Source organism: Rhinichthys klamathensis, unplaced genomic scaffold, assembly GCF_029890125.1.
Source record: "Rhinichthys klamathensis goyatoka isolate OS25496 unplaced genomic scaffold, OSU_Roscu_1.1 h1tg000229l_1, whole genome shotgun sequence".
Taxonomy (NCBI): Eukaryota; Metazoa; Chordata; class Actinopteri; order Cypriniformes; family Leuciscidae; genus Rhinichthys; species Rhinichthys klamathensis.
Genome location: NW_026606753.1, coordinates 3,953,464 through 3,981,367, shown reverse-complemented (window position 1 = coordinate 3,981,367; position 27,904 = coordinate 3,953,464). Strand labels below are relative to the sequence as shown.

Genomic DNA, 27,904 nt, shown 5'->3' with positions numbered 1-27,904 from the left:
ACGGCGTCCTCCCGTACAAACTAATTGTGTGTGTTTGCGAATTATGATTTTATGATTCTTTGTTGAAACTGCTGTAATATGAAAATAACTATATTCAGCCTTTCATCCAGACCGCACATTTGCTGATACTAGAACTGCAAACTCTGCTGGATAAAGGGGCCATAGAACATGTTCCCCTCCCAGACAGACAGTCAGGTTATTACAGCTGCTATTTTCTGGTTCCCTAAAAAGATGGCTGGTTGTGTCCAATTCTAGAGCTTAGCGGTCTGAAGTGTTCTCTCAGAATATTGAAGTTCAAAATGTTGACGGTCAGAGAGATTGTGTTGCAAATTCAACACAATAATTGGTTTGTCACAATTGACCTCAAGGATGCATGTTTTCATACAGAAATCCTGCTGCAACACAGGAAATTGCAGAGGTTCACTTTCAGGGGTGAAGCCTTGTCACCCTGCACATACACAAAATGAATGGATGCAGCACGGGGCTTCATTGCAATTCCAAAGGCATCCACATTTTAAATTACATAGACGACTGGCTGATTTTGGCCCAGTTTGGCCCATTGGATGTTGTCCTCGCTCATCTTGTATCTCAGGGTCTCTGGGACAACGGCAAGCTAAGCGTTCTCTCTCCTGTCCAGAGGACAAAGTATTTTAAGGTTGTATGGGACTCGGTCACCACACGGGCACAGCTGTCCCCCGCACGTGTCAAGTCCATCTTAAACACCCTGAGCGATATTTGGCTAGGTCAGGAAATTACTTTCCATCACTTTCAAAAAGTTCTAGGTCTTATGGCAGTTGTGTCCATGGTGATAACTTTGGGCCTTCCGCACATGAGACCGTTTCAGCTGTGGCTCAGAGCTAGGGGATTTCATTCAAGGGCCAATCCCCAGAGGCAAATAACCTCCTGGCCTCCGCCGTTACGCCATAGAAACTTTTTATTATTCATTACATTTATATAGCGCTTTTCTCGGCACTCAAAGCGCTTTACATAGAAGGGGGAATCTCCTCAACCACCACCAATGTGCAGCATCCACCTGGATGATGCGACGGCAGCCATATTGCGCCAGAATGCCCACCACACACCAGCTTACTGGTGGAGAGGAGACATAGTGATGAAGCCAATTGGTATATATATATATATATGGGGATGATTAGGAGGCCATGATGGACAGAGGCCACTGGGCAAATTTGGCCAGGATGCCGGGGTTACACCCCTACTCTTTCGAAATACATCCTGGGATTTTTTGTGACCACAGAGAGTCAGAGCCTCGGTTTAACTTCTCATCCGAAGGACGGTGCTCTTTGACAGTATAGTGTCCCCATTAATATACTGGGGCGTTAGGACCCACACAGACCACAGGGTGAGCACCCCCTGCTGGCCTCACTAACACCTCTTCCAGCAGCAACCTGGTTTTCGCAGAAGGTCTCCCATCCAGATACTAACCAGGCTCAGCCTACTGTGTCCAACTTCACCTACTGTGTCCAGTTTGTGCTCTTCAGACTTACGTCCACCTCACTAGCCTGTGGCGTAAGTCAGAGCATTTTTTCATTTGCTGTGGGGCAGGGATGGCCGCCACCAAGCAGACGATGTCATACTGGGTGTGGGATGCTATTGCTTTAGCCTATGAGGCGGGCGGTCATGCTTTGCCTCCAGGAGTTAGGACTCATTCCACCAGGGGGGTTGCATCCTCCAGGGCTTTGGCAAGAGGCGCCCCCTTGCAACAAGTATGTGAGTAGGCTGGCTAAGTGACCTGAAAGTGCACCTGTTTCACATCTATTTATAGCCTTTCACGAGTGTTCATTCCAATGACGTCATCGTTAGAGGTTATTTAAAGCCAAGTTCTTGGCATGTTTGCCACACATAATTGACAACCGGTCAAACAAAGATGTTTTCCCATAGCACTAACTCAGCACAGGATCTCTTTCCCACTTTTTCATGGAACAGGTTACAGTAAAGTAACCCGAGACGTTTTCCTCCAGGGAAAATGAATTGCTTCAGACCCATGAAGACATACTTTATATATACTTTATATAAATATATTTAAAAAAAATTAGCTTAAAAGCAATTTATTCCCAAACAGAAAAATACATTAAAAGTTGGGGGCCACATATTTCGCTCTGTGCTGCACACTTTTATTTGGTTGTATTTGAGGGGCTCTGTAGCGTACCCCTTTTCACCTACAGTAACCAAACTTCATACAGTTATAGATCTCATTGGGCCGAACTCTAAGTCATACCCCAGCCCAACAGGAAGTTTGCTATTATGGGTTGTTTGAAAAACGCATTTTCTGAAATTTAAATGGTGACCCTTTTCAACAATTAATTATACACCTTTCATTTCTATATAAAATAATAAAAATATTAGAAATAAACACATTTTATTCTATTTGTCAAGTTCAAAAAGTATGTGTAAGGCAGATTAGTGCTATCCGGTTGAAATAAACTAAATAAAAGATTTACATACATACATAGTATAACCACTAGATGGCAGCATATGCCTATTTTTAAACACGGTAGAGAAAACGTCTCGGGTTACGACTGTAACCCTTGTTCCCCTTCAGGGACTACCGCTGCGTGTAATCGCAGTGGGAACGCCCCCAGCGTGACGCGTCTGAAGCATGAATGAAATCAGTCAATGGAGAGAAAGAGCGTACGGCGAGTGACGTCATAGACCAGGAAGCTATAAATATCCCCTGAGCACACAACACGCCAGCTTTTGTCACTTCAGCAGCTCTGTGCGTGTGTCTGAATCTGTCGATTGTGTTTGTCTGTTCTGTCAGGAGTTTATCACTATATATATATATATATATAAAAAAACCAATATGAGCGAGCAGTATAGAAAGTGTGTTCCCCCCTGTACTCGATACATCACGGGTGGGGATTCTCACGAGTTATGTGTGGCTTGTTTAGGTGTTCAGCATGCCCAGTCGGCTCTCGAGGGAGTCGACTGTCAGCATTGCGAACGCTTTCCTCTTAGAACTCTGCGCTCGCGGCGATCGCTCTTTGAGGAGAGTGGTTTGCTGCGAGCTCCCCAAGGCTCGGGTCCCGCTTCTGTTGAGGCAGAGCGGCGGCGCTTGACTTGGGGTTCGCAGATGGATCTCACCGGCGATGTTGAGACGGGCCCCGCCCTATCTCAGCTTTCTCCGGCGGGATCCGGTGCCTCTCACCCGGCTTCGGAAGCACGCGCTGCGGCGGTTACTTCTGCCCAGGTGGAGGCATATGATGATGTTGAATTGAGATTATCCAGTTCTGAGGATCTGGATGTCGAAAGTTTTGCATCAGAGGGTTCTAGTGTGACACATTATACTGCAAATGAAGAAGATTTGATGGATGTGTTATCTCGGGCTGTTGAAAGGCTCAGTATCGAGTGGCCAGCTGATAGACAGGATTCTAAAATCAAAAGCAAACTAGATGATAGATTTCTGTCTGCACGACCTCAACCTTCTCGCCGGTGCTTGCCGTTCTTCCCAGACCTTCATGCTGAAGTTTCAAAGACCTGGGTTAGACCGGTTTCTAGCAGGATTTACACGAATCAGTCAAATGCTTATGGTAACATTTTTGGTGCTAAATCTGCTGGTTATGTGGCGATGCCGAAGGCGGAGGAGACGCTCGCGAGCTATCTCTCTCCTGCTTCTTCGGTTTCACTTAAAGCGCCGGCTCTTCCATCTAGACCACTAAAGAATACCTCTGTGCTGGTGGGGAAGGCTTACTCGGCGGCTGGGCAGGCGGCTGCGTGTTTGCATACGATGGCTATTATGCAGGCTTATCAGGCCGACCTGCTCAAAGATGTTTCTGAGGGGGGTGAAATTTCGGCTGATATGATTAGCGAACTTAGGCAGACTGCTGATCTCACTCTGCGTGCCACCAGAGAGTCCGCTAAGTCTATTGGTCGATCTATGGCAGCCATGGTGGCCACAGAAAGGCACTTATGGTTGAGTCAGACATCGATGAAGGAAAAAGATAAGTCTCTCCTTCTAAATGCTCCTGTTTCGCCTGTGGGCCTCTTCGGTGACGCTCTTCACTCGGTCACGGAGAGGTTCCAGGAAGAGAAAAAACAGGCGGCTGCTTTTTCAAAATTCATCCCTCTCAAAGTACGTGTCACTGGGGCTGCTGAGCGAAAAGGGCAGTCCCAGCCGTCGAGTTCTTCCTCCTCAAGAAGAGCACAGCAGAAGCGGAGTGTCGCGTCTCGTGCCCCCCCGCAGGGAAACTGGAGGGACGAGGCGGGGCGCTCCCCGGCGCGGCCCTCTCGGGGCAGGACTGATCTGAGGACAGTCATTGTCGCCAGGAAGGCCGCGTCGAAAAAATCCTGACGGGCTGAACGTCAGGACTCTGAGGGTGGTCCCCATCGGGAGAGACTTGAGTTCACCGCACAAGAACACGGTGCCCTGTCTTTCCCGATGCCCTCAGGGGTCTGTTCTACTAACCCTGCCTACACAGGGCGTAGAGAGACTCGGCGAGCGATTTCCCGAGGGACGCTCGCCCCCTCCGAGGAGGGTTGTGGAGTGTTCAGACCAGCTGTTTCCTGCCAGTATGTTACAGGGCGCTGTGTCTGTCACTCGGGATGTTCATCCAGAGGCCAGCCTCGAGAGGCTGGTTCCCTTAGTAGAGTTCCTGGCGGAATGGGAAATGCTTCCCAATGTTTCTCAGTGGGTCCTGAATATTATAAAGAACGGGTACGCTATTCAGTTCAGAACGCGTCCACCTCAGTTCAGAGGGGTTCTGCCCACGGTGGTGGGCCCCGAGCAGGCTCTGGTATTAGAACAGGAGGTAAAAACTCTGCTGCAAAAAGGGGCTATAGAACGGGTTCCTCCACCCAGCAGGGAGTTAGGATACTACAGCCGGTACTTCATCGTTCCGAAAAAAGATGGAGGGCTGCGTCCCATTCTAGATCTGCGTGTCTTAAATCGCACTGTAGGAAAGCTCAAATTCAAGATGCTCACTCTCAAACAGATCGTGTCACAAATCAGATCCGAGGACTGGTTTGTCACGATAGATCTAAAGGACGCTTACTTCCATGTATCTATCCTCCCTCAACACAGGAAGTTCCTGAGGTTCGCTTTCGGGGGCGAAGCGTACCAATATCGGGTTCTTCCGTTCGGCCTAGCACTGTCACCCCGCACGTTCACGAAGTGTATGGATGCAGCTATAGCTCCGCTCAGGCTGCAGGGCATCCGTATTCTGAACTATATAGACGATTGGTTAATCCTAGCTCAATCGGAACAACAGGCGGTTCGGCATCGAGAAGTCGTTCTGGCTCACATCAAGAGGTTGGGGTTGAGACTCAACGCCAAGAAGAGTGTTCTTTCTCCATTACAGAGAACCACTTTTCTCGGTGTAGTGTGGGATTCGACGACGATGCAGGCACAATTGTCACCTGCTCGCGTTGCTTCGATTCTTGCCACAGTAGATCAAGTCAAGCTAGGCCGGTCATCCACTGTAAAACAGTTCCAGAGACTGTTAGGTCTCATGGCAGCTGCGTCCAACGTGATACCTTTTGGCCTCCTGCACATGAGACCGTTACAGTGGTGGCTCAGAACCAAGGGATTCTCCCCGAGGGGAAATCCGCTTCGCATGATCATGAGTTCGCGACGGTGTCATCGCGCCCTGGTTATGTGGAAAGATCCTTGGTTTCTGTCCCAAGGCCCTGTGTTGGGAGCTCCTTGTCGTCGCGTTATGCTAACGACAGATGCCTCTCTCACGGGTTGGGGGGCGATCATGAGTGGTCGCCCGGCTCAGGGTCTGTGGGGGGACCATCATCGTCTATGGCACATAAATTGTCTAGAGATGTTGGCAGTGTTTCAGGCCCTGAAACATTTCCTCCCAGACCTAAGAGGCCACCATGTTCTTGTCCGGACAGACAACACATCGGTGGTCTCTTACATCAACCATCAGGGGGGTCTGCGTTCTCGCCCGCTTTACAAACTGGCACGTCAGATCCTTCTATGGTCCCAGGGGAAAATTCTCTCTCTCAGAGCTATTTATCTCCCGGGGTATTTGAATCAGGGGGCAGACATCCTGTCGAGGCAGGGGCCGAGGCCCGGGGAGTGGAGTCTTCACCCCGAGGTGGTGGAGCTCCTATGGGGACATTTCGGTCGTGCCGAGGTAGACCTATTTGCGTCCCGAGAGACATCACACTGTCCACTGTGGTTCTCTCTCAGCCAGCCAGCCCCACTGGGGTTGGATGCTATGGTACATCCGTGGCCGAGGTCACGCCTGTACGCTTTTCCCCCGATCGCTCTGCTCCCAGGAGTTCTGGAGAGGGTTCGCCGGGACGGGCTCAGTCTCCTGCTTATAGCCCCGTTCTGGCCGGCCCGAGTATGGTTTTCGGACCTAGTATCTCTCCTCGACGGTTCTCCCCTAGAGATACCGATCAGGAGAGATCTGCTCTCTCAGGCGAGTGGGTCGATCCTTCACCCCCGTCCAGAGCTATGGAGGCTGTGGGCTTGGCCTCTGAGGGGGCCCAGCTCATAGATTCTGGTCTCTCGGCTGAGGTCGTTGAGACCATCCTCCAATCCAGAGCTCCCTCCACGAGGAAGTTATATGCCGCGAGGTGGAAACTTTTCACCTCTTGGTGTGGAGAGCGCCAGCAGGACCCAGTTAACTGCCCGGTTGGTACAGTGCTGGATTTCCTGCAGGACCGTCTCTCCACAGGGTTATCCCACTCCACACTGAAGGTGTATGTGGCGGCCTTAGCTGCTTACCACGCCCCTTCAAGTGGAGGTTCCCTCGGGAAACACCCACTTATATCTCGCTTCCTTCGTGGCACCCTGAGGCTGAGGCCTGCAGTTCGCACAAGGGTACCAGCTTGGGATCTGACCATCGTCTTAGAAGGTCTCTCCCTTGCTCCTTTTGAGCCCATCGAGGAAGTTTCGGAAAAGTTTCTTACTCTTAAGACTATCCTTCTTCTTGCTATTTCATCTCTAAAAAGGATTGGTGATATTCAAGCACTTTCGGTGGCTCCCTCGTGCCTGGAATTTGCTCCTGGTATGGTTAAGGCCTTTCTCTGTCCGAGACCAGGTTATGTTCCTAAGGTGCCGACTACTTTGGTTAGACCTATAGTTCTGCAGGCTTTCTGTCCTCCGCCTTTTCTGACGTCAGACCAGAGGAAACTTAATTTGCTGTGCCCTGTTAGGGCTTTAGATGCGTATGTCCACAGAGCTGCTCTGTGGAGGAGATCGGAACAACTGTTTGTCTGTTTTGGGCCACCTAAGAGAGGGTGTCCTGCATCTAAGCAAAGGATGAGCAAGTGGGTGGTCGAGGCTATCTCGCTTGCTTACGGTTCGGCCCATCAGCCTTCACCTTTGGCTGTAAGGGCTCATTCCACCAGGAGTATGGCTGCCTCTACAGCTCTTCTTTCAGGAGCTTCTCTTCAGGACGTTTGTGATGCGGCAGGCTGGTCCTCACCGCACACTTTCGTCAGATTTTATTCCCTTGACCTTAGCTCCACTCCCGGGGCTCAGGTTCTCTCGTCGGCTTGTGTCTCCTAATGACACACGACGGGGATTTGGTCGTATGGGGATGTGGGTATTGCGTTCCCACTGCGATTACACGCAGCGGTAGTCCCTGAAGGGGAACGTCCCGGGTTACGTATGTAACCCTAGTTCCCCGAAGGGACGGACGCTGCGTGTCCTGCCATACTCTCGGCATCCCCTTGGGTCGCTGCTTCAGTGACTTTTAAGCTGGCGTGTTGTGTGCTCAGGGGATATTTATAGCTTCCTGGTCTATGACGTCACTCGCCGTACGCTCTTTCTCTCCATTGACTGATTTCATTCATGCTTCAGACGCGTCACGCTGGGGGCGTTCCCACTGCGATTACACGCAGCGTCCGTCCCTTCGGGGAACTAGGGTTACATACGTAACCCGGGACGTTCCCTGAGAAGGTAACGAGACACTGCGTCGACTACGACACTTTGGGGAACGCCCTTAGCATAACGCATCTGAAGTATGAATGAAACTAATCCAATCCTGATTGGTGCTGCGTCATGACGTAACATGTGACGGCATACACGGAAGCTATAAAGGGACGCCAGCACACAACAGAGTTAGCTTTATGCGATGAAGCAAGTCGCTCCCAGGCAGGGGAAGGCGTGACGGAGGGACGCAGTGTCTCGTTCCCTTCTCAGGGAACAAGAGTTACTCGAACTGCGTTGACTACGACAGAATAAGTACCAACTATGCCACAACGAGCCCTGCCTGTCCCAGTGTGAAGCTGCGCACAGGCACACTTAGGACGAGAGCACTAGAGTGCCTGGCGTAGAAGAAATTTCCAGGCTATAGAATCTGATAAAAGTATGAGGGGTAGCCCATCCAGCTGCATCGCACACTTCTTGGATCGGGGCCCCTGAAAGGAGGGCTCTAGAGGACGCCATGCCTCTGGTTGAAGGAGCCCTCACGGCCAAAGGTGAAGGCAAGCTGAGCACCTGATAGGCCATAGAGATAGCCTGAACGACCCAGTTACTGATGGTCTGTTTGGATGCGAGAAGCCCCTTCTTGGACGACCCGAAGCACACCAGCAACTGATCTGACTTCCGCCATGAAGAAGACCTATGGACATATATCTTGAGAGCTCTGACAGGGCAGAACAAATTAAGTCTTTCTTCATCCGCCGTCACGTGAGGTGGAGGATGAAAGCCTGCAGAACCGTAGGCCGTGCCACATTAGATGGCACTTTAGGCACATAGCCCGGCCTGGGATGCAAGATAGCCTTAATATTGCCTGGAGCAAACTTCAGGCACCCATGAGATATAGAGAGCGTCTGAAGGTCTCCTACTCTCCTCAGAGAAGTAATGGCTAATAAAAAAGCTACCTTGAGGGAAGGTTCTTGGCCTCAGCCGACTCCAGAGGTTTGAAGGGGGCCTCGACCAGTCCTTCGAGAACCACTGCCAGGTCCCATGTGGGAACTCTGGTACGAGCCGCAGGTCTCATACTCCGAGACCCACAGAGGAAACGTACGACCAGCTGATGTCTCCCCAGAGGCCCATCACCCAGAGGAGCGTGGAAAGCCGCAATGGCAGCCACGTACACCTTGAGTGTGGACGGGGTAAGAATCTGTACCATGGCATCCAAACCCAATGGGGCTGGATGGGTGAGAGAATACCACAGTGGACAGTGGGACGTCCCTCGAGACGCGAACAAATCCACTTACACTGGGCCGAACCTCACTCATATCGACTTCACCACCTCGGTGAAGTCTCCATTTCCTGGGCCTCAGCCCCTGCCTCGACAGTATGTCTGCTCTCTGATTCTGATCCCCTGAGACGTGCATTGCTCTGAGAGATAACAGTTTCCCCTGGGACCACAGGAGGATCGGATGCGCCAATCTGGATAGAGGGCGCAATCTCAGAACCCCCTGATGAATCAAGTAGGAGACCACCGACACATTGTCTGCATGGTGACCCCTGAGGTCTGGGAGGAAGCTCCTCAGCGCCCTGCCTGACCGCGCCACAGCCTGTGAGGGAGGCGTCTGTCGAGACGGATTTCTGGCGACATGACGCTCCCAGCACAGGCCTTGGAAAAGAAACCAAGCTTTCTTCCACATAGATAGGGAACGAAGGCATCTGCGCGTAACCCTAATCATACGGAATGGGATCCCCTTCGGGAGAACCCCTTCGTTTTCAACCACCACTGCAGAGCCCTCAGCGTAGCCCTCAGTGTGTAGCAGGCCGAATGGAATGATGTTGGACGCTGCTGCCATGAGTCCTAACACTCTCTGAAAGTGTTTGACAGTGATGGCTTGGCCTAGCTTTATCCTGGTCACCAATGGCCAGGATGGACTCGATCCGTGCCCGCATCGTGACCGAGTCCCACACCACTCCCAGGAACGTGGTTCTCTGGCTGGTGCCAACACGCTCTTTTTCGTGTTGAGCCTCAACCCCAGGCTCTGGATGTGGGCAAGGACGACACCTCGATGCCGAACTGCCAGCTCTTGTGACTGGGCCAAAATCAGCCAGTCACCCAGAAGCCTCAGCGTTGCTAGAGCTGCATCCATGCATTTAGGCCGAACGGAAGAAGCCGATATTGGTACGCTTCGCCCCCAAAAGCGAACCTCAGGAACTTCCTCTGAGATTGAAGGATGGATATGTGGAAGTATGCGTCCTTCAGATCTATCGTGACAAACCAATCCTCGGATTGAATTTGATTCACGATGGTGAGCATCTTAAACCTGAACCTCCTCAGAGACCGATTCAAGTGCCTGAGGTCTATCATTGGACGCAACCCCCCATCCTTCTTGGGAACTATGAAGTAGCGGCTGTAAAACCCGGACTTCCCGTGCTGGTGGAGGAATACGTTCTATAGCCTACTTTACCAGTAGGGAGTTTACTTCTTGTTCCAATACCCGACCCTGCTTTGGGTCGACTACAGTCCAGACCACCCCGTTGAACTTTGGTGGGTGGAAACCGAACTGCATTCTGTACCCCAAGGGAACCAGCCTCTCGAGACTTCCTTCGGGTATCGTTCAAGATTCGTTCTCGATCCCCTGAAGCGGCTCTCTGGCAGGGTTTGGTTGAAACGATTCTCAATGTGTGGACTCGAGCGCTGCCTGGCCGCAAGCCTGTGGGGCAGACAGAGCAGCGTGCGTTTGCTGGAAACAGATGTGTCCCGAAGCGCACTTTACTGCGGGATACAGACATCGATTTCCTGAGGGAGGGAGGCTCTTTCGGTTTCGTACTCGACACCCTGAACAGGGGGGACAGCCCTGCTATTTTCGTCTTGTTTTCGATACCCTGAAGCGGAGGACCGGCAGGGAAAAATTTAAAACGATTTTCGACGTTCACTGCTCATCATTTTAATTCCTCAGAGTTAAATGCAGCCATAAACACTGGATAAGTGAAGCACGGTCTAGATGGTAGGCTGAATTAAAATATCTAACTTCTTAAAGTCAGATAATATTCCATCATTTTAATTTCATAGAATTAAATGCAGCCATAATCACCAAACAATACTGTTTTAATATTATTTACAGTCTCGTAATCTACACGCTGCCTCTGCAAACGCGAGAATGGTTACAATATATTTCAGGTAGAACTTATGGTTACAATATATTTGGCTTTCATCCCTCGAGGCTGAAACATCCAACAGCGCACGGTTTATATAGGCCTACGCATCGAGATATTTCTAAATGAACACTGACAGCACCCTCAGGAGCTGACTGTGAATGCCTCGCACCCAAACAGTATTATTTCACAGTGTGTGTCCCTTTTATTCTAGACCCCTAATCTACGTGTTGCCTCGGCAAACGTTCATTCATACTTCAGATGCGTTACGCTAAGGGCGTTTCCCAAAGTGTTGTAGTCGACGCAGTTCGAGTTCCCTCGAAAGGGAACATGTTCATAAAACTTTTTGCTAAGAACACTGTTTTCAGGTATAATTACATTTAGTAGGTATGGCATTTGGATGTATATTTCCACAATATTTAAGACTAATTTCTGTCACAGTATTTATTTATTTAATCTTCTGACTCAACTAAATGGTAAACTGTCAGAGCATTTGATCTGTCTCTATCTTTCTCTCTCTCTCTCTCTCTCTCTCTCTCTCTCTCTCTCTCTCTCTGTGTGTGTGTGTGTGTGTGTGTGTGTCAGTTAAACCTTTGATTATTTAGAGTTTAACCCTTTCATTGCTGTGTGCTTTGGCCTGCATTTCTTAGGCCTTGTCTTTTTCAATAAGTTTGATTAACAAGATAAAGGCATAGAACCAGATTATTTGTAGTGCACTGACAACATAGTTTTATATAATTAGTTTAATAATTAGATTAATAAAAATATAAAAAGTCTGTGAGATAAAAACGTCTCGGTTACGGATGTAACCCTCGTTCCCTGGGTAGGGAACCGAGACGTTCCGTCGGATGACGACGAATGGGGGTTTCGCTTAGAAAGCCAATCGACTTCGAGTACTACAAAACGAGCCAATGGCAAAGAAATGCCATGGGTCTGCGGAATTTGCATAGCGTAACTCCGCCTCACCTCGTGGGTATTTAAGGAGAACGCTGGCAGCAAATAGGCATGTTTTCTTCGCTGAGGAGCCAAGACTGAGCTCAGGCGATCCCCGCGGTACAGCGGAAGTGGCAGGCAGACGGAACGTCTCCGTTCCCTACTCAGGGAACGAGGGTTACATCCGTAACCGAGACGTTCCCTTTCGTTGTCACTCCGAGTTCCGTCGGATGACGACGAATGGGGATACCAGTCTAATCACGCCACTTCTCAGCTGTCTTCCAGTGCCCTGCGTAAATCTGAGATCCCTGTCGTGAGACTAGCACGGACGAAGGACTCCTATTTAACACAGGAATACCAAGGTACACTGGGGAGCATATCCCAGATCTTTTAGGGAAGTATGCAATTACTGCCAACCCAGAGGGGGGGACTTAAAAATACACATATGACCCGAGGGATGCATATGGGGAATCACTGGGGTGTCCAGCCGCAGGTGGAATATTTCAACCCCAGGGGTGGCAAGGTGGCTTGCCGAGGGAAAGACACACGCTCAGAGAGGCTTACAGTGGAAATACACATGTGGGGGTAGCTCAGAGGAGGTACCATGGACACGGAAGGCACCTAGCCGACGCGCAGGCAATAGACACTGGCGCCAGCGTCAGCAGTGCTGGAGGAGCTCAGGGCTTTCGGGAAAGCTCACCTGAGGAGAATATCGCACGTATCCAGTCCGAGGAGTGGCATGGCGAGCAAGCGAAGACACCTAACGGATCCCATGTTAGCTTGAAAAAGACAGTACACGGGAGGAGACTGGCTCCACTCGAAGATTGTAAAATCTGGCGAATGTGTTAGGTGTCGCCCAGCCTGCAGCTCTGCAGATGTCTGTTAGCGAGGCGCCATGCGCTAAAGCCCAAGAGGACGCGACACTCTGGGTGGAGTGGGCGGTCACACCAAGGGGGCACGGTCGACCTTGCTGCTGGTATGCCAGAGCAATGGCGTCCACTATCCAGTGAGACAACCTTTGCTTGGAGAGAGCCTTTCCCTTCAGCTTCCCACCATAACAGACAAAGAGCTGGTCTGAGGTCCTGAAACACTGCGTTCTGTCTACATAGATGCGAAGAGCACGTACTGGACAGAGCAGTGCCAAGGCTGGGTCTGCCTCCTCCGGGGGCAGCGCTTGCAGGTTCACCACCTGGTCCCGGAAGGGAGTGGTAGGAACCTTGGGCACATATCCAGGCCGGGGTCTCAGGATCACGTGAGAGTCACCCGGCCCGAATTCCAAGCACGCTTCGTCAACGGAGAATGCGTGCAGGTCCCCTACCCTCTTGATGGAGGCCAATGCAGTCAGAAGCGCTGTCTTCATTGACAGGAAGTTAAGCTCGACTGACTGCAAAGGCTCAAAGGGAGCGCTGCGCAGGGCAGTTAAGACCACTGCGAGGTCCCAAGAGGGTATGAGAGGAGGGCGAGGAGGATTCAGTCTCCTCGCTCCCCTCAGGAACCTGATGATCAGGTCATGCTTCCCCACAGACTTACCTTCTATCGGGTCATGATGTGCGGCAATAGCAACGACATAGACCTTGAGGGTGGAGGGAGACAGCCTTCGCTCCAACCCCTCTTGAAGAAAGGAAAGCAGGACACTGACCGAACATCTACGGGGGTCTTCTCGGTGAGAAGAACACCAGTTGACGAAGAGGTTCCACTTCAACGCATAGACGTGTCTCGTGGACGACGCTCTAGCGGAAGTGATGGTAGCCACCACCGCTGGTGGTAGGGTACTCAAACCTGCCTCGTCCCGTCCAGAAGCCACACGTGGAGGTTCCAAAGATCGGGACGAGGGTGCCATAGGGTGCCCCGTCCCTGAGAAAGGAGGTCCTTCCTCAGAGGAATTGGCCAAGGAGGTGCTGTCGCGAGGAGTATGACTTCGGAGAACCAGGTCCGGGTGGGCCAATACGGCGCGACCAGAGTGACCTGCTCCTCGTCCTCCCTGACCTTGCGCAGGAATTGCGCAAGAAGGCTCACTGGGGGAAACGCATATTTGCGGCCCTGCGGCCAGCTGTGCGCCAGTGCATCCGTGCCGAGCGTGCCCTCGGTCAGGGAATAATACAGGGCGCAACGGGTCGAGTCGTGAGAGGCAAACAGATCTATCTGTGCGTCCCCGAACTGGTCCCAAATCAGCTGAACCGACTGGGGATGGAGTCGCCAATCTCCCGGGAGGGGCTGAAGCCGTGAGAGCTCGTCGGCTGCACAGTTCAGGGCTCCGGGGATATAAATGGCACGAAGCGACCTCAGATACTTCTGACTCCATAAGAGGAGGTGGCAGGCGAGTTGCGACATACGGCGGGAGCGCAGACCACCTTGACGGTTGATGTACGCTACGGTCGCGGTATTGTCTGAACGGACTAGTACATGCTGGCCCCTGAGCACGGCTCGGAAGCGGCGCAAGGCGAGCTGTACAGCCAGCAACTCGAGGCAATTGATGTGCCATAGGCGGTGGGGTCCTGTCCAGGAGCCCGCGGCAGCACGTCCATTGCACATGGCACCCCAGCCCGTGGTAGAGGCATCTGTCGTTACGACAATATGCCGGGAAGCTCGTTCCAGGGGCACTCCGGCCCGTAGAAAACTGAGGTTCGACCACGGGGTGAAGGTCTGACGGCAGGTCGGAGTAACTGGTACTCGGAGAGTGCCGTGTTGCCATGCCCACCTCGGGACTCGGTCGCAAAGCCAAAGCTGAAGCGGTCTCATATGAAGTAATCCGAGCGGTGTTGCCACGGCTGCGGATGCCATATGCCCCAGGAGCCTCTGAAAAAGTTTCAGTGGAACCGCACTCTTGCCCTCGAACTGTCTCAGGCAAGTCAGCAGTGACTGCGCGCGCTCGCTCGTAAGCTGCGCGGACATGACGACCGAGGTTGTCGATCTCCATACCGAGGAGTCGATCTCCATACCGAGAAAAGAGATCCTCTGCACGGGGCAAAGTTTGCTCTTCTCCCAGTTGACCCGAAGGCCCAGACGGGCTACATGGCGGAGCACCAAATCCCTGTGTTCGCAAAGCTGATCTCGAGAGTGAGCTAGAATTAGCCAGTCGTCGAGGTAGTTCAGAATGCGAACCCCGTGTTCCCGGAGGGGAACAAGGGCTGCCTCGACGACCTTCGTGAAGACGCGAGGAGACAGGGCTAGCCCGAATGGGAAAACTGCGTACTGATATGCCTGCCCCTCGAAAGCAAACCGGAGGAACGGTCTGTGTTGAGGGAGGATGGAGACATGAAAGTAGGCGTCCTTCAGGTCGATCGCTGCAAACCAATCCTGGTGCCGCACACATTCGAAAACGCGTTTGGCGGTGAGCATCTTGAACGGCAGCCTGTGAAGGGAGCGGTTCAGAACGCGCAGGTCCAGGATTGGCCGTAACCCACCGGTTTTCTCCGGGACAATGAAATACGGGCTGTAGAAGCCGGTCTTCATTTCGGCTGGAGGGACATTCTCGATCGCACCCTTCGCCAGCAGGGTAGCAACCTCCGCTCTCATGATAGGGGCATTGCCACCGACCAAAGTGGAGCGGACTCCCCTGAAGCGGGGAGGAGACCGCGCGAACTGAATCGCGTAGCCGAGCCTGATCGTTCGTGCGACCCAGCGGGACAGATTGGGAAGCTCTAGCCAGGCTCCCAAGGACTGTACCAGCGGGGTCATGCGAACCACAGACTTCCCGTCGGTGGGGCAGCGAGGCGGTATGGCTGACCCAGACGTGGACGGCATAGCGGCCCGGTGTGGGGGTACAGCCATAGACCGCGTCCTGACAGAGGAGACCAGGGAAGGACGAACGTTCCATGGGGGTCTGCTCTGCCAGGGGTCTGGCGACAGAGGAGGATGAGAGCGGCACGGTCCGGGGACGGCGCGCACTGTCATCCGGCTCTGGGACAGAGGAGGACGAGGGGTGCACGGCCCGGGGGCGGCGCACCGTGTCGTCCGAGAACTCTGTGTGCTCAGGAATGAATGTGTCACTTCTTTCTTTAACCACATTAGTGGAGAACAAAAGATTCTCCCCCGGCCCTCCACCGGGGGAAGGAGTGGTCCTGCCACCATCTCCTGAGAAGTGCACATCATTCCTGAGCAGCCCGTCTCAGGAGCGCCGCTTGGCCCGGCGTTTAGCGGGGGGCGGGGCTGGAGAGGGCTGGGGCGCCTTCTTACGGCTTCCTCCGCGACCGGGCCCAGGTGAAGGCTGCTGCTTAGGCCGGGCGGGAGGGGCGGGAGCCGTAGGAGGGCGCCCTCGGCGGCGAACAGACTGAGTATTCTGCCCGGTCGGCTGGGTGGAGGCAGCAGCGGGCCGTCGGGGCAGAATATGCTTAATAGCCTCAGTCTGTTTCTGAGCAGTCGAGAACTGTTGGGCAAAATCCTCGACTGCACCGCCGAAAAGGCCGTCTTGTGATATGGGGGTGTCGAGCAGCCGGGACCGCTCGGCATCCTTCATATCAGCAAGGTTCAGCCAGAGATGTCTCTCCTGGACCACAGCTGTGGACATCACCAAACCCAGGGAGCGTGCGGTCACCTTCGTCGCTCGGAGAGCAAGGTCGGTGGCGGCGCGCAGCTCATTGAAGAGCCCTGGGTCTGTCCTGCCCTCGTGCATGTCCCTGAGCATCTGGGCCTGGTAGACCTGCAGAATGGCCATGGCATGCAAAGAGGTGGCTGCCTGTCCCGCAGCTCTGTAGGACTTCGCCACTAGCGTAGACGAGTACCTACAGGCTTTGGATGGGTGCTTAGGCTCACCACGAGAAGAAGCGCTCTGAGGACACAGTTGCATCGCAACAGAGCGTTCAACCGGGGGGAGCCCAGTGTACCCACGGGCAGTGGCCTCATCGAGGGGAGGAAAGGCGGATGAAATCATCGAGCGGTCACGGGAAGACATGGGAGTCTTCCAGGACTTCGAGATTTCATCATGCACGTCCGGGAAGAAAGGTATCGGGGCCTGACGGGGACGGGGATCCGCAGCCCGACCCAAATACCAATCATCCAGCCGCGAGCGCTCGGGGCAGGGCGGAGGGGTCCACTCTAACCCGATGCTCGCGGCGGCTCGAGACAGCATGGCCGTCATCTCCGGATCAGACTCTGACACAACTGTATTCACACCCGAAGGCGGCAGCTGTGATGAGTCTTCACTTCCAGAAGATTCAGACCCACCTTGTGATGCCGCGATAGACATCGCGTCCTCCTCTGGAGCGCCAAAGGAAACCCGCGGGGCACCCGAAGATGATCCCGCCGGAATCCCCTGAGCACTCACGGGTTGCAACACTGGAGAGGGTGCGGCTGGGCACGGACTGATAGTCGGCGCTTGGTTCCAAACCGTCACCCTCAGATCACCCTGGCCACCAGCCGAAGTACTAGCTCTATTTCTAGAGTCAGTAGATCGGGGTGTGGATGAGGGGGCTCTCACTCTTGCGAGATCACTGAGTCTTGATCGTAATGTTGCGATGGTCATGTTCCCGCAGAGAGAACATGAGTCATCCACGAGCGCTGCTCTAGCGTGATCAATGATCAGATGCCGTGATCAGAGTCGGCAACGAGTCTACCGCAACCAGAAGTGCACGGGCGAGGCATCTTTAAAAAGACGTGCCGCGTGCAAGCTCTTTTGTGAGAGGAAAAGAAACTCTGACTGTGTTGAAGCGCCCGGGGAGAAACACACTCGCTGTCAAACCACAGACAGATAAGCAGGAAGTGCGCGCTCGCCGGAGATCGCCGTCACACCAACACCAGAGAATCTCGCTCGTCTTGAAAAACTGACAGTACAGGAATGGCTTGTGGAACGAAGGATCACCTTGGCTCCGAAGCGAAAACATGCCTATTTGCTGCCAGCGTTCTCCTTAAATACCCACGAGGTGAGGCGGAGTTACGCTCTGCAAATTCCGCAGACCCATGGCATTTCTTTGCCATTGGCTCGTTTTGTAGTACTCGAAGTCGATTGGCTTTCTAAGCGAAACCCCCATTCGTCGTCATCCGACGGAACTCGGAGTGACAACGAAAGGGAACTGTACTTATGGACTTACAAAATAATTTTTGAGTTGCAAAAGTTAACTTCAAACTCATTTGAATGTGACCTATAAAATCCTATGAAATTCATCTAAATTTAAATAATCTCATAGATGTGGGTATTATGGTTTGTAGTCATAGTGGCAACAGCTGCTGCAGTAAACGTTGCATATTCAAACAACTTTGACCAGTGGCGATTTCTTTAAGACTGCAAGGGAAGCTCAGCTTCCCCTATAATGTCAAAAAATGTATGGTCAAATGTGTACTATTATGTTAACATTTTATTGACTAAAAATGCGTTAGAACACATTCATCTCAAAGACGAGTTCGTTTAGAATCAGCTACATATAGCAGGTCGGCGGACTCGATTTCCTTCTCATACATTCCCGTAGCGTCACAGTGCATTTCCCTATGGCATTTCCCCGTTGAAGCCGAGCGTCCATTGACTTCAATGGGGCTGCTTTGAACAGTTTTTTTCAGTGCTTCGAAACTAGACGGTCATTGGATAAATGCTGCAATTATGTCCCGCCCACAGACGCTCAGCGTCTCTGGGAGTGAATGGAGGAGTGGGCTGGCCTGGACTCCGGGCTTCTGCGTGATGATTGGAGGACTGCATCTCCTTTTGATTGACAGCAATTTCGTACAATAAAAAGTTGCTGACGCGGAAGCTATTCGAGATTTCGAGCTCAGTCCCATCGCGGATTTTGCAAGTGTACTCGAAAGACAAACTTCTGTAACATATTTCTTGGTATTTGCAATTTTCATCATACATTTCACAGTTTAACCTAATTCCCACATTTTCTCCGTCCGTCGATGTCAGGTGCCTTTTTACATGTGCGGGGCGTGGTGTTTGAATCACGGCACATCTGTCTACTTTGGTTTCGGTTTTGTGTCGGGATTCGGACATTCATGCTCCGCGTGTTTGTTTTCTGTTGTGAGCGCACAGGATGAGCTTATGCTCGTTCTTGTCCATAACGTTCTGTCTTGTCGTGTTCGCGTGCGGTTTCGTGTTCGCTCTGTCCACATGTTTTGTGTAGCACGCGGTCCGTGTTTACATCGACCACGTGCTTTCATGTCCTGTTTTGTCATGTGCTGTGTAAGCACACAGCTTGTGTTTTACACTAGCTGTGTGCTTTCATGTTGTCATGTTCTGTGTGAACACGTGGCTTATGAGTGTTCTTATTGTTCTTCATGTCTCATTTTGTGTGAGCACATTGGTTGTAATTTGTTTTACTGGCCATGTGCTTGTGTTTTTTGTCATGTTTGGTGTGAGCACATGGCTTGTCATGTGTTTTCCTTGTGCCATGTGCTCTCCTGTCGATTGTGTCGACTCCCATCTTGTTTCCTGATTATTAGTTATTTTGCCCCACCTGTCCTCCCTCGTTACTTGCTTTGTTTGCTCCCTATTTATTCTCCTTGTGTTTGCAGTCATGTGCTGGTTCGTAGTTTTTGTCTGTATTTTTTGTTAAATTTTATTATTAAAATAAAGCCCATCAACTCTGCACCTGAGTCCTCGCTCTTTTCACCATCCCCACACCTGAAAGTCGAGTTTAAAAAATGAGCTTCCCCTCTTTGAAAGACCAGCAGCCGCCACTGACTTTGACATAGTCCTTTTACATTTACCCAGTCTGATTGCATATATTCCCGTTGTTCAAAGTTGCCCTAAAGCCACCAGAGTGGCAGTGGCACTGGGGCTTGGGCCCGTCATCGCTGCTTGCAGCTATATATATATTTTTTTTTTACCATACCTTTGTTAGGAGCCGGTCTCTAACTCCTCCGTGAGATGCATTTGCAAACAACACGATCTCAACTGCTGCTGAGTCTCAGCAACAGCAGAGCAGAAATTGTGGGGAACGCGAGCCTGGGCGCTCTCGTCAAAGAGCGCCAGGCGGGAGTGGAGAATATGCAACAGCAGCTGCACACAATGAGCACAGTCTCCCCCTCGAGAGCTAACCATGCATGTATCAAGACACAATCACACAGAGGCATTCCCATAGTGTCGTAAAACTTACGACGCAGCGCGAGTTTCCTTGAAAGGGAACTGAATTGTGAAGTGTTACACAGGCCCTGATTGCTATACAAATAAACTTGAATTGAATTCATGTTCTCGTGTCTGAAGTATACATAGAAAAATCAGCAGACTGAACTATTGTGTTGGCAGCTGTACACAATGAGCACAGTCACCCCCTCGAGAGCTAACCATGCATGCATCAAGACACAATCACGCAGAGGCATTCCCATAGTGTCGTAAAACGTATGACGCAGCGCGAGTTTCCTTGAAAGGGAACTGAATTGTGAAGTGTTACACAGGCCATGATTGCTATACAAATAAAATTGAAATGAATTCATGTTCTCGTGTCTGAAGTATACAAAGAAAAATCAGTAGACTGAACTATTGTGTTTCTCTCAAAGAAGCAAACAGATGGTATAGTAATTTTACATATTCAAATAAATTAAATGAATAATTTATGCAAACATCCTGTAACACAGAACGTTACCAGGCTGCAGGTTGGAAAAAGTTCAAACGCTAATGCCTGTTGCTTAATGATATTTATATTAATATGGAGTCAACAATTTTTTCCAGACTAAGAGGAGATAGTTGCCTTTGGAGACATGATGTATGGCACAGCCTACAGCCTATTCTTGTCTAGACGTGTTTCACCCTGAAGCTTGCTGCGTCACTATGAGCTTTGCTGTTAAAATCAACAGCTGCATTAGATGTGTTCAAATTTCACTCCAGCTAGGTATGATCAACAGCGTCACCTGTCTTAATAGAACAGAAAAGGTAGTAATGTATTATATGTAAGACCACAATGCGTATAAATATAATTATTAATACTTTAGTTTAAAAGGCTTTAAATTTCTTTAGAGAAGGAAGAGAGAGGTATTACAAATATTTGATCAACTTTCCCTTTTCTACAACAATGACTTGCATAAAAAAGTGTGCATAAAAGATAAATAAAATATATCTCACGTATTCCTCTGCATCCCTACAATGAGCACTGGAGCTGCTTCCTTCTTAGCTACTTAGAGATACTTAGTCTTTGTTGTTGCTGTACTCAACTATCTTTTCTTCAGAAAAAAGCATTTCTATGTAACGTAACAAATTGTGCTAAGCAAGAATTGAACAAAAAAACTTCTATATTCAGATATGACAAAAATGAATGTGATCCCGTTTTGCATTTTATTGCATTACAGAGTTCAAGCCAGTACTCCTATAACTGTCACATATTTCTGCCACATTTTTTCAACAATTGAATTTTGATAAATTGATTTTTTATTTGTGATAAACATAAACACAGACTAATGCTGTTAATAGTTTAAAGTTGTTTAACCACTTAGAATGTGATCTGCATACAAACTAAAGGATCTATAATACAAAAAAATGCTATCAGGCTAATGCATGTTGAATGACAAAACTGGTATTATCTGAACCACAGACTTTACATAAATTTTACATTTACTCTACATACATTTATTCCAAAATTTTGATGGGGAGGGTTGTAACACTACATTTCCCATTTGATTCCTTTGTACAGACAAAGATGAACAGTGCAAAAAGCCAAAAACAATTTCACACAATGAAAGTGACTAACAATCATGCACACCTTTTTTGACTCTGTTTTATGTATTTTTTCAATATTTGTTCAATATTTCGAGCATTTGTTGATGCCTAAACAAGTTGTGTAGGCAGAGGCTGTGTTGTGTAAAGCAGAAATACTAAACAGCGAATGATTTTGAGTTGGCCTTACCATTACGATTGTTTTCTATTTAATAATCAAAGCCGTGTTCACGTGCGTCAGTGTGCAACGTTGAACCAAGGGGGTTAGGGCTTCTCTCACGCTTGCACACTTTCACCCAGCGGTGTGGGGTTTGGGATCGAGGCATCAGTATTTTAATTGCCTCGCTTCTCATGCGAGAACAGTTCGGAGTCTGCTTTGCCTGCAGGGCGGCTGGCCATCGCTCTCTCCCCGGCCTCCTCAGCACGCACACGGGGAGTAGCATTAGTCTAATTAGCAGTGGTATTTTTGTGGCTTGTTTTCTTAAATTTGAAATGTGTGATCTGAATTAAATATCCCTCAGTATTTGTTCCTAATAAAAAAAAGAAAAAAGAAAAAAAAAACACAGAGGAACAGAAACACTAACCTTACCCTCTTAGTCCTCATACGAAAGTAATTTAGCCTTCCAGAGAACTGTGTGCATTCTTTTCTGGGACCACTTCTCTCAGTGGGTGTCTGTGGGCCCTCAGTGCCAGTAATTGCTTCCATACCTCCAGAGAGAGCTGTGCGCTGTGGCCTTACCATGTGCTCCAACACGTGGGATGCTTTCATCACATCCCTACTCAGACTCCCACCAATATACGCACACACACATACACACAGCACTACTCCACCTTCACTCCGGCTCTCTGACTCAATTTCACTACACTTACACCCCTTTTGATCCTTCCAGCACAAGCTTCCCAATCGCCACTCTCTGCAAGACACTAGATACTATTCAACATGCCCTGAAGTCATATAAGCAGGAAGTTCTTCTCAATCTACCATACTGCAAAGCACAAAGCCCAGAGCTCTGAGAATGTGTAGCTGAAATGGCTGCCGATTGGATGGTGGTCTGGGACTGTATTGTCAGAGCTAACTGCTTCCTCAAAGACAGTTTTTATTAAAATGATGTTTACAATATGCCTTTTATGAGCCTCAGATGTAGTAAAACAGCTCTTGTAAAGTGTGTTAAATCAGCACAGCTCAGTGGTGCTGATGTAAGAATATGAATCTTTGAGAAACTTCATGAGAACTATTGCAGCGCTTTGGCATGGTTTCTCACCGCGGTGCCTAATTGACATAGGTGGCATGTCAAAACAAACCGCAAGCACACATGAAATGAACTACATGCACAGTCAGTTTAAATAAAGAGACACTGGTCACACAGAAGTGTTTGCCTGCATATGTTTGTGGCGGAGGTGTGGTCTGCCATAGAACAATAGAGTGATGCTATGCAGACAAGAACAGATTACAGGAAAGAGAGAGAGTATAAAGGACACTCTACCATTGACTGCTCATATTATAATAGCCCTCTTTCAGTCTGACTGGAAACAGCAGATGCCGGGATAGCATGCAGTCCCTCTAGTGAAGACACTGTGAACCAGCACTGATCACAGGACAGAAACAGAAAGCCAGAGGTTTCGTGCGAATATGTGAATGTGAATGTGAAATGTGGAGTTTATGAAAATGAAATTGCAAATATAACAACCTATGCTAATTTGGAAAATCATGCCTCTACCTACATTTTTGCAAAACTCAAAAAGCCGATATATAAAATACACTGCAGTTTCCAGCTGAAATAAACTCGTGTGGCAGTAAAACACCACCCAACTTTTTTTTTCACATAAATTATGACTACACTCTTAGAAAAAAAAAGGTTAAATGGGGTTCAATATAGAACCCTTGGGTTCTTGACTCAATTTTAAAGAACCCTTTAAGCCAAGGTTCTATATAAGGAGGAATGTCTTAAATTATTACATAATACTTTCATGTTTAATGGGTTATTTATTTATTTGTTTGTTTATTTTTTTATTTTTTTATAGTGATTAAGTATGTTTATGAACTGTCTAATTCATAAAAATGTAATTATAATTGAAAACAATAATTAAATCTAAATGAATTAAAACTAAATCCATAAAATTATCCCATGATGGGAACCCCTAAAAGGTTTTACATGGTAAACGTAATTTCACCAAGTGCAACATGTTCCTGGATCAACATCTTTCTTGATCCAGGAACAACATTGAAATCAACCATTCAGATTTTAGTTTTCAAGTTTACAATTTATGTCAAGTTTAGGCTTACAACAAGGGTTAGGTGCTTCTACATCAGTGTTATTCACCTAGCATTTCTCTCTGATTTTAGGGATAGGTAATGGGTAGGGTAAGGTTATTTGGATAGGGTTAGAACAAAAGTTTCGGACAGGAATGTTGTTGCAGGATGTACAAAATATGTTGAACCAAAAACAGTCTTACTTGGCAAAATCACGGCGACCAAGTTATGAAACGTCTGACAGAAAGCTTTAAGCTTCTATACAGAGCCTTTTTTTCTAAGAGACAGTCCCAAATCAAGCTCAAACTCATGGCGCCCCAAAATGATACACTGTAAAGACAACTAACCCTAACCCACAATATAAAAAATCTAATACACAAGATAGTTTATCTGAAAACGTAATTGACTGATAACATTATAATTAAGGTTGCCTATCAGTTAGTCACGTTCGACGTTAATTGTCAGTGACTGACGAATTGGGATCTCGTCTGAGAGCGGTATCACCTTAAAAAGTGGTAAGAGAACGAGCCAATGCACGTTGGCTAGTGAGATTTGCATCGCAAACCTTACCCCCGCTTCAGGGTATATAAAGGCCTGCGTGCAATACTCACATCAAGCTTTCACTTCGGAGCCGAGCAGATGTTTGTCTCACTCTGCTCTACAATCATCGTTGTGGTCAATGGATCAAGAGGGAACCAGTACCAGTGTTGGTATGACGACGTGTTCCAGCGGAGGTCGCGACTGCTGAGTGTGCATGGCTAGTGTACCCGTGTACTTCTGGATGCTGTCGTTTCCTGGCCCCGTCTGGCAGCCACACTCTCTGCCTCATGTGTCTGGGCCGTAAGGCATGCTGAGGTAAGAAGTGACTTGGGTCGCTTCGCGCAGTTCACATTCCGAGCGAGTTCAGTCGTGCAGCCGACAAGCTCTCACAACTTTGTACATCCAGAGAAGAGTGGCAACTCCAACCTCGGACCGTCCAGGTGGACTCTTTTAGCTAGACCTGTTCGTGAATTCAGAGTCGACCCATTGTCAGTTGTTCTATTCTCTGTCCGGGGGGACCCTCGGCACAGATCCACTGGCACACAGCTGGCCCTGGGGCCTACGCAAATATACGTGTCCCCCAGTGAGCCTACTGCACAGACCCTGAGCAAGGTCAGGGAGGACGAGGAGCAGTTCTTGATGGTTGCGGCTTACTGAACCACCCGGACCTGGTTCCCAGAACTCATGCTCCTCTCGACAGCCCCTTCCTGGTGGATTCCCCTCAAAAAGGATCTGCTTTCTCAGGGACAAGTCACCATCTGGCACCTGTGTCCAGATCTCTGGAACCTCCACATGTGGTCTCTGGATGGGACGCGGTGGGTTTAAGTGACCTACCCCCAGCGGTAGTTAACACTATCACTTCAGCGAGAGCTCCATCTATGAGGCAAGCCTACACTTTGAAGTGGAACCTCTTCATTGATTGGTGTTCTTCCAGCAGAGAAGACCCCCATCGATGCCCCATCAATGTCGTGCTTTCATTACTGCAAGATTGGTTGGAGCGAAGGCTGTCTCCCTCCACCCTGAAAGTGTATGTTGCCGCTATTGCTGCACATCATAAGGCAGTAGACGGTAAGTCTCTAGGGAAACACGACTTGGTAGTCAGGTTCCTGAGAGGCACCAGGAGGTTGAATCCCCCTCGCCCACGCCTCATCCCCTCTTGGGACCTCTCTGTGGTCCTGACGGCCTTACAGAGAGCACCCTTTAAGCCTTTGCAGTCAGTGGAGATTAAAATCCTGTCTCTTAAAATTCTCTCCTGACTGCGCTCACTTCCATTAAGAGGGTGGGGGACCTGCAGGCATTTTCGGTCGACGAAGCATGCCTGGAATTCGGGCCTACCGACTCTCACATCATCCTGAGACCCCGGCCTGGATAAATGCCTAAAGTTCCCATCACTCCATTTAGGGACCAGGTGGTGAACTTGCAAGCGCTGTCCCCGGAGGAGGTAGACCCAGCCCTTGCGTTGCTGTGTCCCATCCGTGCCCTGTGTATGTCTCTTTGGCAGACATGTACAGAGCTGCGGGCTGGGCGACACCAAACACATTTGCCAGATTTTATAATATCCGTGAGGAACCGGTGTCTTCCCATGTGTTGTCTACAAGTAGATAGCCACGGGTCACGCTTGCAGCGCCATTCCCCTCCAAGGATGGGCTACGAGCGCTTATTCTGCTCCTCAGTTGAGTTCCCCAGATGGCGAACCCTGTTGGAGTTCCTCCAGCATCCTCGGCAGTCAGATGTGGTGGAGACATCAGATGCCAGGTCTAGTACTTGTGTGTATGCCCAGTTGGTAAGCCCCTGTACTGGACTAGATTCCCATATGTTGTGTTCTCCTCCTTAGGTGTTCCCATATGTGTAATTCTACAGTAACGGCTTCCATGTTGGCGAGCCCGTGTCTTCCCTCTGCCATCTCTTTATTGAATCCACCCCTGAAATAGGCGGGATCTACTTTAGAGATCTTCCATATGTAGAACTGCCCTAACGGTCAGTCCATATGTGTCCATATTACCTCCCTACGGGCAGAATGTGGCCTCCGTAGCGTAGGCCTGTGCCTCCGCTAACAGCCGGGACACCGTCTTGGCTCCAAAGCGTTAGCTTAATGTGAGTATTACATGCAGGCCCTTATATAAACTGAAGCGGGTGTAAGGTTTGCGATGCAAATCTCACAAGCCAACGTGCATTGGCTCGATCTGTTACCACTTGAAAGAGATTGGGCTCTTAGGCGAGATTCCAATTCGTCAGTCACTGATGATTAACTTCTCCATTCCCTCCTTCAGGGAACAGGGGTTACATTAGTAACCTTGAAGTTCAATTTACATAAGTTATTAATAACTAACTAAATAACAACTTTTAATATTATTAATTAAATTAGTCAATGCATTAGGTATCATAAATTAATAATTGTGACAAGCAGGGCAGGGTTGAGGGCCATGAGAGGACGGCGCAAGGCAGGTGATGATGATGATGAGGAGATTGATGATGAGCGACACCTGCACACTGCAACGGTCTCGTATCTCTCACGGAGGATCTACGGAAGCATACTGCCGTGCAAAGGCAAAAGGCCGTAACTTCGTTTTTGGTCGAAAATGAGTTATTTTTGGCACATTCAAGACCTCCTTTATCATGTGGATAAGTATCTTGAGTCAATTCCGTTGTTTTTTCGAGAAAATAATGGTTTGTCTTAACCGTAACTTCCAAAAGCCTGTGAGAAACCAAGGCAGAACACCGTAACACCAGTTACCGCTCTTTGGCTTTGTTTTGGAACGCTCATATTGAGTTACAGCACTCTGCCTTTGTTTAGCCACGCTTCAATATGAAGTTACTGTGCCGGCGTTCTATCAAATAATGCTACCTATCAGATTATACGGTGTTCTGCCTTTGTTTTACTCTCCATTAAAATTGAAATTACGATGTAGCCTGTGTACTTTGTACAGCTACCATCCGTCCCTGTAACTTCTGATGTCCTCAGAGCTTTGTCCTGCACTAAGGCGGTCAGAACCTTTAGTATGCTCTTAACCCGCTCCATCGACAAACGTGCGATATCAATCGCGAAGGATATGCAGAGTTGACAGAAAAATGTTACACATGCCGTAGCAGGTCAATACAACAAAGAACTAAAGCCCCGCCTCACCCAGTTCGGGTACCGGACCTAGTTGAAACAATCATGCATCTAGCTGGCAGAGAGCCAAAACTTCGCCGGCGCCTTCAGTTCCGCCCTGAACACGGTCGAGCCGACGCGGGACTACTATATCACAGAGTGATAATGATGAAGCAACAAGGGTATATTGGCGCATACAACATAATGAAGCAAGAAGTGCTGGTGCATACAACATCAGAACAGCTGTTAAACGCATGCATACAAAACACAGCGTCCGGAATAAATCCGCGGGACGAGCGAAGTGCATGCACAATAATAGGGCAGACAGCTGAAACCAACGCATACTGAAAAGACGCAGAACACAGAAGGTTGTGCTATAAATGCATTCGTCGTCTAAGTAGTCCAGAACGCGCTCCCTACTGAGTCCTAAGGGGTAAAGCACTACATAGGCTACTTTTCGTGAACGGAGCGTGACACCTTCGAACACGAATCTCAGTAAACAAACGCCTGTGAAAGTATGCGTCT

General features: G+C 49.5%; 1 protein-coding gene across 1 annotated transcript in view; it reads right to left on the bottom strand.

The window, feature by feature from the left end:
• LOC130099449 (zinc finger protein basonuclin-2-like) overlaps positions 1-27,904 on the bottom strand; it is a 188,822-nt gene that overhangs the window by 101,346 nt on the left and 59,572 nt on the right. The window lies entirely within an intron of this gene.